The sequence below is a fragment of the Diceros bicornis genome, chromosome 27 (assembly GCF_020826845.1).
Source record: "Diceros bicornis minor isolate mBicDic1 chromosome 27, mDicBic1.mat.cur, whole genome shotgun sequence".
Lineage (NCBI taxonomy): Eukaryota > Metazoa > Chordata > Mammalia > Perissodactyla > Rhinocerotidae > Diceros > Diceros bicornis.
The window spans coordinates 29594124-29608568 of NC_080766.1; positions in this window are offsets into that span (position 1 = coordinate 29594124).

Here is a 14445-nt window from a genome sequence, read left to right on the forward strand (position 1 = left end):
GCCATCTTGCTCCCCTGAGGAGAACTGGTCTTAAGATCAAGAATGACAGAGCAGAGCTACAGAAAGAACCTGAATTTTTGATACCTCTGTTGAGCTGCTGTTCATTATACCTGGAGCCCACTTTAACCTTTGGGTTACCAGAAATGGAAGAAAATAAATATCCTTTTTGTTTGTCTATTTAAGTGGAGGTTTTCTGTAATATTCAGCCAAAAGCATCTCAAGCAATATGGTAATTTACTTAAACTAAATTACGTATTTGCAAATTGTGTATTTACTTAATTCTTTCCTCACAACTTTGGGTGGAATACTTCTAATACATTAGAGAACACAGAGGCACACTAAGGCCAAATTCTGTACCAAATATAATCTAACCAAGTTATAACTAGAAGTTCCAGAGCCTAACATACCGACAACATATGATGGTTCCTTGAAATAATTCAGACAGATCAAAATAGTAGCCTAAGTATTTAAACCATTCCGTGACCTCTGCAAGGTTACTTATTTTCTCAAGGCCTGAATTTCGCATCTGTAAGATAAGGATAATAACATCTACTTGATGGGGTTGTGGTGTAAATTGAAGATCTAAACATCCGATTCATAGTAAGCTCTATAAGTATTTGCTCTCTGTGGATTTCCCAGCACACCCAGCTCAGGGATTTACGTAGTGGAAACTCAGTGAATGTTTCCTGAACAAAATAAAATTGAGTACTATATCCATGCTATGAAATATGTGCTATTATATGAGGAATAATTATAATTCGTAGAACTTTTTTCAACTTTCGATTCTTCTAAACATTTGATTGCTTCCAGTTTCTCATTTGTATTTATGCTATCTTACTGCTCACTCCTTACTGCTCAACTCCCATTGGTTTCAAAATGGAAAATTAGTGCATGATTACACTCTATTTAAATGTATGATAAGTCACAGTTATATACCAGTCTGGGGTTGATGAGGAAAATAATGTCAATATCAGCATTATGGGAAAAATAGATGGCTATAGAAATTAAGGCTACATGAATATGAGACGATGCAGCCCTGAAGGTTTTAGAAGATGGTGGCTGGACCATCTGGAGATGGGGAAAAAGCCATTTATCCCTGGAAAGTTCAAGAAACTGCCATAACCATGAAGTGGGACCTTGCAGAAAGGTCTAGAAACCACTTCCTCTGCCACAACCTAGAGAAATCACAATCTGGGGAAGTCCGAGAAAGTGCCAGAACCACTAAGTGGAAGCTTGTGGAGAAGTCTACAAGCCAGCTGCATCTAACTATCAGGACCTTTCCAGGATAACAGCTTCCACTTCACTTCCCCCTCCAAATCTCACTCAAGTTCCTCTCATTCACAAATTCTAACCCAGAACCACACAGGGAGGGGGATTGATGGAAATGTGGTTCTCTGCCTTAGAAGGGGCTGTTGGTGATGGTGCCAAGTTGAAAACAACCAACTCAGCACAGTGCTTACAATACCAGTTAAATCATTAACTCAGCATCCATCCTATTACTATTACCATCTTTAACTTCCAAATAAAGACAATGACATCATGCTTCCACAAATGCTACTATCCTTCATACAACCAAAGACATGCTAACCATTCAACAAGAGGAGATAGACAAAAAGTCCACATCACTGCCAATTCTTTAAAATACAAAGCAAGATAAGCCCATTGTCCAGAAGCAATGTGATACAAAGACTTCAGTGTAATAAAGACCTAGGTTCAAATCCTAGCTCTCCTATTTGACCATTGTGTGACCTCCGATAAATTACATACCTCTCAGAGCCTCAACTTCTCCAACTGAAAGATACGAAAACATTTATTCTGGGGCCAGCCTGGTGGCATAGTGGTTAAGTTCGCATGCTCTGCTTTGGCGGCCTGGGGTTTGCAGGTTTGGATCTCAAGTGCAGACCGACACACCGCTCATCAAGCCATGCTGTGGTGGCATCCCATATACAAAATAGAGGAAGATGGGCACAGATGTTAGCTCCGGGCTAATCTTCCTCAGCAAAAAAGAAAGAAAGACAGAAAGAAAGAAAACATTCATTCTAAGACTACTGTAAGTATTAGCAACATGAAATGCCTAGCTCATGGTAAGTGCTCAGCAAGTACTAGCTTTTATCAAAGTTCATTTAAGTGGCATGGGTAAGTTAATATTTCTTGCTGATGACCTTTCCTGATGCTCAACAGTGTATTAAATTGCTTTCATATCCAAGCATGTATATGTTTGCATACTGCATAAACTTTCTAAAAGAAACATTTGTTGAAATTTTCTAATTTAAATGATCACTTTCTTGTTCCTGCTTAGGTAGTGTAAACATAAATATACAGAAACAGTCAAGAGTTGGCAGCAAAATCTCAAAAAAGGAAAGGCTAAAAATCTGAGATATATACAAGTTGCAAGATCAGCTCCTGAATAATAGGAAATAATAACTGTTTACCCAAAAAGGCAGTAGTCCTGTTGTATCTAAATTATGCCAGGGGCGACTTCAGGGAGGACTCAGCTTTCTCTACTACAAAGATCCAACCCATAGGTTTGTAATTAATGCTCTGACTTCGTGTCAAAGGAGAAAAATCTCAACTCAATTATCCTACCAGAAAACACAAATTTGTTGACACTGGCAGGCTACAACACCATGAAAAATTATAACTGGAGAGAAAAGACAAAAAAACAAATAACTGTGGAAGTCAGAATACTTTAGACGTATCTCTTCATAACTTGGATGGTTATTCTTTTATTTGGACAAAGCATACTGAAGGTTTTTCAATGTTTGTACTGCAACTCATCCATACTTATGATATAATATCCAAAAGGCAGCCAGCAATCCCAGCCTTTAAGGCTGCCAACCACAAAAAAATTACTTAGCGCAACAATGATCTTTCTTAACCATAAATGACGTTATCTTAGGCCAAGCTTCCTAGATAGACTTGGAGTGAAACAGCTCTTTATCCTAGGGCTACTGACTGTGTACTCTGCATATTGAGAGGGGGAAAAGGCCAACACAAAATGGAAGTGCATTAAATTAACTCTTAAAATACCTCGAATTTTTCATAAAATGAGACATTGACTTTTTGAATGGTAGTACTTTGAGTTAAAACAAGTCATTTCTTGCCATGTATACAAAAATCCTAGAAATTGTAGGGCACTTAAAATTATGTTTATGATTCCAAAAATTGTGTGCTTGCCAAATATAAGGGGTATAGACAAATTTCAAATAATCTCAATATAGTATTTGGCTCTAAATAACTAAAATAACAGGGCTTACAAGAAAAATAATATTAGAGGCATACCACTCAAAACCCAAACACTTTGAAACCAAAGTCTCCTTTATGGTAACCCTTTAATTTTTGGACGTTACTAATGGTTGCAAACTTTTCCATTTGTGGAGGAGACATATGCATCCACCTCCCATTGTTCCTAATTTTTCCTCCTGGAAAACTGGAAAAAATACTTCTATTTGATAAGAACTCCCAAAATGATACGATGTTTTCTTTCCTCTAGGCTAAATGTGTACAATTTTTCTTAATATTATTTAGGTTTCAAATCCCTTTTTATTCTGTGTGACTTTCCTTGAAGATTTTTCAGTTTATCAGTATCGCCTTCCAAATGCAGCATCCAAATGGAGTGTGATGAATGAGGTGAGTCTGGCTAGTGGACCATTATTACTCTATACTTGTCACTTCCTTGACACTGTGGCCTACCTATCTATTTATGATACCAAAGATTGAATATGATTTTAAACAGACATATTACATCATTGATTTGTCATGAGCTCACGATTGGCAAAAACCCCTAGTCCTTCTCATAGAAATTAATGTTAAGACACATATTGTCCATTCTATATTTGTTCAGTTGAGTTTTTAACTCATTGTAACACTTTACACTAAGCCCTATTACATTTCATCTTGTTAAACCTGGCCCTTTATTTCATCCTGATTCCAGATCTCAATTCTGTTATCCAATATATTATCTAAACCTCCAAAGTCGATGTTAACTCCGTGTTTCCTAAACACATCGACAATGTTGAGTAGCCATAATCTCAAACATCCACTGCACATGACTAGTGACCTCCTGACAATCAAAGATATTGATTACTTTTCATGGGTGCAACCTAGCACTCAAAGATTCACAAATTCCCCTAAATATGTTACCATCCTGACCACACTTCTCTATTTTGTCCAAGAAGATATTATCTCTATAACATAACAGGCTCATATACCTGTACCGTTTTCCTCATCAATCAACCTAGAGGTTTATTAAACAAATGAATTTGGGCAATTTGAGAAGCCTTGTTCTAAATGAATTCATAATCACTCATAGTAAGCACTTCTGCTTTTCCAAAGGGCTCAAAAAATATCATTTAATTACTTTGTTAGAGTATTTTGTCTCAAGTTGATCATTAAGCTCATCAAACCATAGTGTTCAAAATCTATTTTTTTTTAATTTCAGGATTTTAATGTCTGTTTTGGCGGCATATACTTATTTCTAGTTTTTCAGCAACTCTGTCATTGTCCAAGACGTTTCAAAGAAGCCAAAAGAAGTTGAGAAGCTCAATGCCATAATCTCTGTTCATGAGGAAATGTAGAAACCAAAGATGATTATGTGACTGCAGGATTTTCTTCCATATTCATATCCCCTGGATTCAACATTGTAATATAATGAAGACTGAATAGATCAGACTGGAAGATTTTGGGGGTATTTCTAACAAAATGGAACATCTAAAGCTCAGCTCAGAGGATAATATGTTTCACAATCTGCTATCTGAGTTACTCAAGCTTTGATATCTAATCTGGATATCTGGTAAAGTCTGTCTTCTCACCTTATTCATCTTCACGATTATCTTGGTTATCTTTGGTTTTTCTCATTTTCTCATAAATTTTAGAATTATCCTATCAGGTTACATACCCATAAACGCAAGCACATAAAAACATAATGGAATTTTTGTTGGGATGGAACTGAATCTAAATCAATTTGGGAATAATTGAAACATTTAATATAGTACACCTTTCCACTTATTTAGATCTTTTCCAAATTTTTCTCAATAATATGTTATAGTTTTCTGTACAGAGGTTTTGCACATCTTTTGATAGATTTATTCTTGGTATTTGATATGCTTATATTATTGTAAGTTGTATTGTTTTTAACTTTTTATCTTTCATTTGTTTTTTTCCCCTAAGGTATAAAGTAAAATTGAGCAAAAGTATAACAACTTTGCTAAGCTCTCAAATTAATTCTCATAATTTACCTTTAGGTTCTTGGATTTTTTTACCTAAAATTCAATATCATCTGTGAATAATTATAACTTCCTTCCTTCTCATCTAATCTTTATAGTTTTTAATTATTTTCATTGCCTTCTTGAACTGACTAGGACTTCCACTAAAATGTTGATGTGTTAATAGAGGGCATCTTTTTCTTGGTCCTCATCTCAAAGGGAAAATTCTTACTATTTTACCTTTAAGTAAAATTTAGCTGTAGGATTTTTGGTAAATACTCTTGATCATATTAAGAAATTTTGCTTCTATCTATACCAAAAATCTTTTAACGATAAATTTTCTCAAATTATTTTATGTATATTTATATTTTTGTGTTTTGATATTTTAATGTGATGAAATACATGGACTTATCATCAAAATTTAAACCAACCTTGCATTCCTGGAATATAAAAAACTTAGTTGTGGTGTGATATATTGTTAGATTTGGTTAGTGATTATTTTGTTCAGGATTTTTGGACATTTGTTAATATATGAAATAGTCCTGTAATTTTTCTTCCTTTGTCTGGTTTGGTATCAAGGTTTAGATGACTTTCAGAAAATGAGATTGGGGATTACATCCTCATTTCTATTTTTTGGAAGGGTTTGTAAATGATTGCCACCAAGTCTTTTTTAAATGTTTAACAGAATTCAACAGGAAAGCCATGTGAGCCTGGAGTTGTCTTTGAAGGAAAGAAAGTATTTAATTATGAATCAATTGTTGAATAGTTAAAGGGCCATTCATATTGCCTACTTTTTTAGGGTCAGTTTTAGTAAGTTAATTTTTTTCTAGGAATAGGTCCTAGAAATTTTCAAGTTTATTAGCCTTGGATTGCTCAAAATATCTTATTACATTGCTAGTGTCTGCTGGATCTACAGTATTATCTTCTTGTTCATTATTGACATTTATTTGTGTCTTCTCTATTTTTTTCCTGATCAATCTTCCTAGGGATTTATCAACTTAATTAATTTTTTCACAAAAACTCTTACTTTTGTTAGTTTGGTCTATTATGTTTGCTATCTAATTAATTTCTGTTTTTATATGTTTGATTTTTTAATTTCTACTATCTGCTATTTCACTTACTGTTCTTCTCCTAACTTCTTGATATGGATGCTTAACTTATTAATCTTCCTATTTTCTTCTTTTCTAAAATATTTAGCTAAGTCTTTAAATGTCCCTTAAGTCCTATCATTTTTAAATATATGAAGGTTTTCTATTTTTTATTGATTTTTAGGTTAGTGGCATTGTGATCAGAGAATCTCTATATTTTTCAATCTTTCTTGAGAAGACCTCATCCTGAGCCTCTTTCATCTCATTTCCTGGTTCTAATGAAGATCTTCCACTCATGTGTCCTCCCTACTTTAAGGACTCCTCATTTCTCTAGCCCAGCACTGTCCAATAGAATTTTCTGTGAAAACAGAAATGCCCTATATCTGCACTGTCCGATACAGTAACCAGTAAACACATGCAGCTATTGAGCATTTGAAATGTGGCTAAGGGAATCAAGAAACTGAGTTTTCAATTTTATTTACTTTAAATTAATTAAACTTATATCTAAATAACCAAGATGACTAGCGGCTACCATATTGGGCAACATAGTTCTCATCAACTCTTCCTCTCTCTCTTGGTAGGATCCAGTCAGGAAGGAGTTACGTGAACAGAGAGAAAGTAACAAACAACATTGTTAACTAAGAGTTAAATTTGTTAAATAGAGAAAAAGAGAACACTAAAGCATCACAAAAGTAAAACTACAGGAAGCAGCTTCCTTCCCTAGAGCTGAGGGAACAAAAGAAAGACTTCAGAATATTTAAATTTAGAAGCTTGGAGGAGAGGCCTCCATGAGCCGGGACTTAGACCTTTGAAGAAGGGAATGGAGGTAGGGAGTGGGGGTCACACAATGAAGCTGGTTTGGTAAATGTAGGAAAAACTGCAAACTGTATTCAGATGCCATGTCACGAAGGAGTCGCTGCTGCCAAGGTGAAGGAGGGTTGCTGGCATGATGCTCACAAAAGCCTCAAGCAAACAGGAAGCCCACAGGAACCAACAATAAGGAGCAAGTTCCGTCAGCCTCCTCCAGCTTCGCAGTCTCCCTCTGAGCCCTCTGCTAGTAGAATCTAACAGGACAAGCAAAAGGTGGCTTGCAGAGTCCAGGTCCCAGCACCAACAAGCAGACTACACAGGGTAGTTTCAAAGTTGAGAGCCAACAGGCCCACTCTCTTATTTGTTCCTCCATTCTCCCCTTCTCTCTTACTTTCCCCAAGCCCAATCTTATCTGGGCTCTGGGAGAAAAATCAAGCCAGCAAGCATGCCTCTGAGAACCTTCCAGTACTCACACTGATCAGCAAATTCTTAGATCCTTATCTCTCCCTTATCTCCCACTGTTTCAATTTCAGTGGGAGATAGGGGAGAGAAATTGGCCTTGGATGCATTTGAGAGAAAAGAAGAGAATCCACAAAGAAAAATCTACTTTAAAGATATAACTCTACCACATTTTTACCTACTTTTGATAAAGACACTGGTAGAAAGAAATATTTTCTACTAAAAGAGAAACAGCAAGTGCAGTAAGTGGGAACTGACACCCTCAGTGTTGCAAAGTGGCAGGCGTTGGCGAGCACCGTTGAGAACACGTGCCTGTCTAAGGAGGGCAGCAGCTGCCCCGACAGCCATAGACAGCAATGTGGTAATGTGAGTCCAGTGTTCCCAGATCTCCTAATTTTTCTAGAGATGCCAGAAATCTGGATTTTTATGTGAAAGCTTCCAATTTCAAGATGTTGGCTCAAAAACGTTTTAAACATTGTACAAGCCAAATGAAACACTGTGACGGGCCAAATCTAGCTTGTGGGCCATGGTTTGGAACTTATGCAGTGCCGCACTCAGACAAAAGGGGATCTGAGGCAATATATGGACCCCAAGTATCACGTCACGTGGCCCATGGGAAAGAACAGCCCAGTTCAACATTATGCGATAACCCAAATTTTAATGCAATGTTGGTTTCTTATGTTAGGCTTCTTTTTATTGTTTCCTTTTCTCCCTTTCTTTTCTTTTTTTTTTTTTGTTGTCGTTGTTGATGACGTTAACGCAAAGTCAGCCTAACCTAGCATGTCAGCCGTTAGCATGAACACTCACGTCAATGTGGAGTTAATTTAAAACAAACACTTTGGGAGAAATAAACTGTATAAATCAAATGTATAATCATTATTCCGAGGTTTTGGAATTTGCTTCAAGAGAGTTGGCACCTCTTTCGTTTCACTGCAAGAGCAATACTCAATCATTGGCGCATCTAGCAGGACATGTAAACTAGAGGCAAACTGGAATAAAGTCTAATATATATATACACATATATGCATTGTACCTATAGTATAATCATATATTAAATCCCATGGTCTTTGGCAGAAACTTCTGTACAGCTTTATTACAAAATGATAAAGTATATTGCAAAATAAAATGTGTAGACATTAAAACAGGAATTCAAAATGTGGTGTTTTTGATATTTGTCAAACTTTTCAGTAGGTTCTTTGATGCTTGATTCTTTAGTTGAGTTTCAAAAAATATTTTTCCCATGTGGAAGCTTACATATATTCCCAAGCCACATGGGATAGACACTTTGACTTGTGTGCAAAAGATTTGTGGTCTTCACAAAGCCATTGTAATTTCGCTGGTGGTACAGGTGAAGCCATAAATAAATAGATGTACACATATTGTATAAATTGTGTCATATGTTTTTGAGTATCTTACTTGCTCTTACTCATCAGAAGTAAATCACTACATAGGCCCACACTTTAGAAGAGCTATAAACGGGGAGTTTCATCAAATACAGTATTGTTCTTCTTCTTCTACCTCCATCCAATTCAAATAAGTACTTTACCTATACTAACTACCATCAACTTGACCTTTACTGAAGTTTATACTTGCAAAGGAGGAAAACTAGACAGAATTGAAAGCATAATTTTTTCTCTTAAAACTTTGTCTTTTTTAAAAATTTTATTTACGTAAGCTAAAGAGAAAAGACAATCACTGTGTTACAAATCTAACAGACTGCATCTTCAGATTTTCCTCTATTTTGCTCTACATTTATAAAGTGTTCTTCAGGCTTAAGTCTCTAAAAATAATCACTTCACAGGCTTAAATGCTCAGAAAGGAAATAAAGTAGGCTTTTAGATTACAACAGCATTTACTAGTCTTAAATGTGACATTTTGATATCCCAAAGGGGTAGTTTCTGCTCAAAAGTTTACTTTAGTTTTAAAAAGTAATATTTAATTATCAGAGTAATACATTCATAAACCTAATTCCTTCTTAAACTTTTAAATTCAACATACAAAGCTTATTACTCAATTTATAACTCCAAAAGCTATTAACAGTCACTTTTAAAGAAACTGAAATTAGTTTATAAGCACATTTAAACACTTAGTTACTTAGATTTCTTCAAATATTTTTAATTCCATTTGCATATTTGGGTACTTAACCGTCCAATTTACAAAAAAAAAAAAACACTTTCTAAGTGTTTAAGTAATTCTTCTGTATGTAATAAATGAAATCTATAAATATGATGGACAAATTCTCTTAAATTTTCCAATATTATTCATAAACTTCAATCTTTGACCTTAAAATCACAAGTCTAAGTTGATTATGTAGATTGCACATTTTAAATTAGAATCCTTATCTTAATGTTATTTTAATGGCTGATAGTAGGCATTAAGGTTAATAACCAAAAGTCCACATTCCTTCCTTCCAGATTTATGCTAAGAATGTGCCTCCCTGTCCATTGAAGTTAAGCCTGGATATGTGACTTGTTTTGGCCAATAGAATATGAGCAGAAGCAACATGTGTCACTTTCTGGTCAGAAAACTTCAACCTGGTGCTATGTTCTCTTCCCCCGGAAACATTTATCAGCAATGCTCCGGTGATGCCTCCACCAGGCTCAGTCCCTGATGAGGACAGTGTGAAGCATATTTTCGCATCCTGCCTTTTGCAACAACATGGATGGACCTTGAAGGCATTATGCTAAGTGAAATAAGTCAGACAGAAAAAGACAAATACTATGTGTTCTCTTCTATATGTGGAATCTAAAAAAGCCAAAACTCACAGAAATAGAAAGTGGAATGGTGGTTGCAAGGGGCTGAGAGGTGGTGTAAAAGAGAAGATGTTGGTCAAAGCTCACAAGCTTCCAGTTATAAGATGAAAAGTTCTGGAGGTCTAATATACAGCATGGTGACTATAGTTAATACTGTATTATATACTTGAAAGTTGCTAAGACAGTAAATCTTAAATGTTCTCACCACAAAAATAAAAAGGTAATTATGTGAGATGATGGACATGTTCACTAACCTTATTTGTGGTAATCATTTCACAATATGTATTTGTATCAAATCATCTTACACCTTAAACTTACACAATGCTATATGTCAATTACATCTCCATAAAGCTGGAAAAAATAAATAAAATTATGTTATAATTTTAAGAAAGCATATTTCTCTGCCAATCCATGAAGAACATACAGCATGAGCAGGAAAAAATTTCTAAGTCTCTATAATTTGGGAATGATTTGTTATCAAAGCCTGACCAAGTCCATCCTGACTGATACAAGACCAAATTCTCTTAACTATTATAAATACTTACAATACCAATGTAACAGAGTATTCTCAAATGCAATACATAAATTATTGATACTGTATATTTGGCCCTATTAAACATTTCTATGCCTGATTCTAAATTTTCCTGAAGCTGAAAGATGCTCTCCCACTGAATAAGTAATCTTCTCAAACAATTTTGGAGTTATCTCCTGTAGTAATTTTTTAGGATCTCATCTCAGTTTACTGAGATTTCTTAGCCTAAGACAGTAAGAAGGAAGTAAAATCTGGAATAGGGTAATTTTTCTGATGACCCTGAATGCCAAGCTAAGCCCTTTGTGTAGACACTATGTGTACTATGGCTCCAAATTTAAAGAAAGGTTTGGATGTGGAGCCCATGAAATTTGTTTTGAGTTCTGTCATTCCATAATTTTCAAATCATATTAGTTAGGGTCTGTAATCCCCACCTGGTGGCTACACCACTTGACTGGGTCTACCTAATATAAATATATTCTGTTCCAACTTCTTTTCATAGTTTTCCTATCTCTTGGGGTCAGACCTTAAATACATTTTAGAATGATATCCAATTGCATTGTGGGTGTTACAAGACATGATTGACACTATGTCACAACTTCTGAGGACAGCCCTTTGATGATTGGCAGTCATTTATTACAAGAATTTCCCAATTCTCCAAGTTTAGTAACGTGTTCCTCTTTGCTTTGCTCCATGGAATTTTTGGCACCTCAGCCCGCCTGGACATCACTGCTGAATAACTAGATCCCCTTTATGTCTACTGAGATGGTTAATTTCATGTGTTCATTTGGCTGGACCATCGAGTGTCCAGATATTTGGCCAAACATTATTTTAGGCATTTCTATGAGGGTGTTTTGGATAAGATTAACATTTAAATCAATGGACTTGGAGTAAAGCAGATTGCTCTCCACAGTGTGGGCGGGCCTCATCCAATCAGTTGAAAGACTGAATAGAACAAAAGACTGGCTTCCCTCCTCCCTGCCCCAAGCAAGAGAGAATTTTTCCAGCAGGCTGCATTTGGACTTCTACCACATCAGCTCTTCCTCATTCTACTGCACAGTGCCTTTGGACTCAAAATGGAACATCAGCTCTCCTGGCATGTCAGCCTGCCAACCCACCCTGCAAATTTTGGACTTTCCAGGCTCCATAATCAGGTGATCCAATTCTTTATAATAAATCTATCCTATCTATACACAATGGTCCTGATTCTCTGGAGAACCCTGACTTGTTCCCATTTATCTGGGCTTTGAAAGGAAACAGTTTGGAAATCAATTCCTTCTTACTCTGCCTCCCATCTATCTTTTTTTTTCATAATATTTAGGAAAATGTGTGATTTTGGTGAAACAATTACAGAATGTGTTTAACTGTTATATTCCCTCCAGATTATAATTCCAGATTCTTTAAAGCAGTTTTCTGGGGGGGCTGGCCCAGTGGTGTAGCAGTTAAGTTCATGTGTTCCACTTTGGTGGCCCAGAGTTTGCCGGTGCGGATCCTGGGTGCAGACCTACGCACTGCTCATCAAGCCATGCTGAGGCAGCGTCCCGCATAGAACTAGAAGGATGTACAACTATGACGTACGACTATGACATACAACTATCTACTGGGGCTTTGGAGAGAAAAAAGGAAAAAAGGAGGAAGATTGACAACAGATGTTAGCTCAGGGCCAATCTTCCCCCCACCCCCAAAAAGAGTAGCTTTTTGTTCAAATAATTTTTATTGTGCTTTTAATACCAGAAAAGGAGTTGAGGTTGCTAATATATGTCTTTGGAGAACCTGATATACAAACAAGAAAGGATCCTCTTCTAGGGATATTATCTTCTCACAAAAAGTTGTTGCGACAAGTAAATAGATTTAGAGACAATTTTGTAGAACAAACGACTGTCTTACACCATGTTAAATGGACACATGAAATGGCAAGATATCCACTTAATCATTAAAAGAAGCAGGAGGCAGATTGTCCCACAGATTTAGAACATATTTGCCCAGGCTGGAGCAAAAAATAAAAGGGCAGTAAAAGCATAGCAACTTCTTTTTAGGGATGAGATCCCTCTTGCTATATTTGAACCTTGTTTAACCATTCATCTAACAATAATATGTACTCAGGAGAGATTGTATTGATTACTTCTTTCCAGTCAATTAAGCTTACTATGTAGAAAAGAGATGGAGAGCTAAATTCATTCCAGAGATTTTTATATTATGGGAATAAATAGGAAAAACTAGTCTTTATGTAGAAATTTGAGGATTTTTAACAATCTTTTCCTCACAGTAAGAGAAGCAATGAGGTGTGAACGCCAGGAAAACAGAATTTGGAATCATGAAAATCTGGCTCCCTTGTTGCTGCATCACACAGCTGTGTGATTCTGTTAAGACCCAACCTCCTTGCCCATAAAAGAGGACAGTCAGAATTTCTCTGCAGGTTTGTTATTAGAAGTAAAGATAATATATGTAAAATGCCTCAGAGTTGGTCTTGAGTAAATAGATGCTATTATTTTACACAATTTTCAAATTGCTACTTTATCCTGTGCAAGCTGCATCTTATTGCCATGAACTCATGGAATATGTAAAAATGTGTTGTTTTGTTGGATTTTTATTCTAATGAAGTGCTTTGCTCGAAATTGTATGATCTGCCTTCAGGTTTCTGGGTCAAAATGAAATGAAAAGCCATAATTTCTGTTTCTCTGATGAGGGCATTAGAAAGTGGAAAAAGAAGTATTTGTGACCAAAACGATGGGGAGGGAGGAAAAAACAGGGAACAAAGCAACAAATATTGCAACATATTGTCTTTCACTCTCAAGGATGGTTGTACACACATCTCACCACTGAGATCTGGAATCTTTCTGCTCTAGGTGAAAATTAGGCAACTTGCTTCTATTTTTTTTTTATGAATTTAATTTTTGTTTATTGCAGTAACATTGGTTTATAATATTGTATAAATTTCAGGTGTACATCATTATACTTCTATTTCTGCATAGATTACATCATGTTCACCACCCAAATACTAATTACAACCCATCACCACACACATGAGGCGAATTATCCCTTTCGCCCTCCCCCCTCCCCCCTTCCCCTCTGGTAACCACCAATCCAATCTCTGTCTCTATGTGTTTGCTTGTTGTTGTCATTATCTACTACTTAATGAAGGAGATCATACTGTATTTGACCTTCTCCCTCTGACTTATTCCACTTTGCATTATACCCTCAATGTCCATCCATGTTGTCACAAATGGCTGGATTTCATCGTTTCTTATGGCTGAGTAGTATTCCATTGTGTATATACACCACATCTTCTTTATCCATTTGTCCCTTGATGGGCATTTAGGCTGCTTCCAAGTCTTGGCTATTGTGAATAACGCTGCAATGAGCACAGGGGTGCATGTATCTTTACAAATTGGTGTTTTCAAGTTCTTTGGATAAATAACCAGCAGTGGAATAGCTGGGTCGTATAGTAGTTCTATCCTTAATTTTTTGAGGAATCTCCATACTGTTTTCCATAGTGGCTGCACCAGTCTGCACTCCCACCAGCAGTGTATGAGAGTTCCCTTCTCTCCACATCCTCTCCAACACTTGTTGTTTCCTGTCTTGTTAATTATAGCCATTCTGAC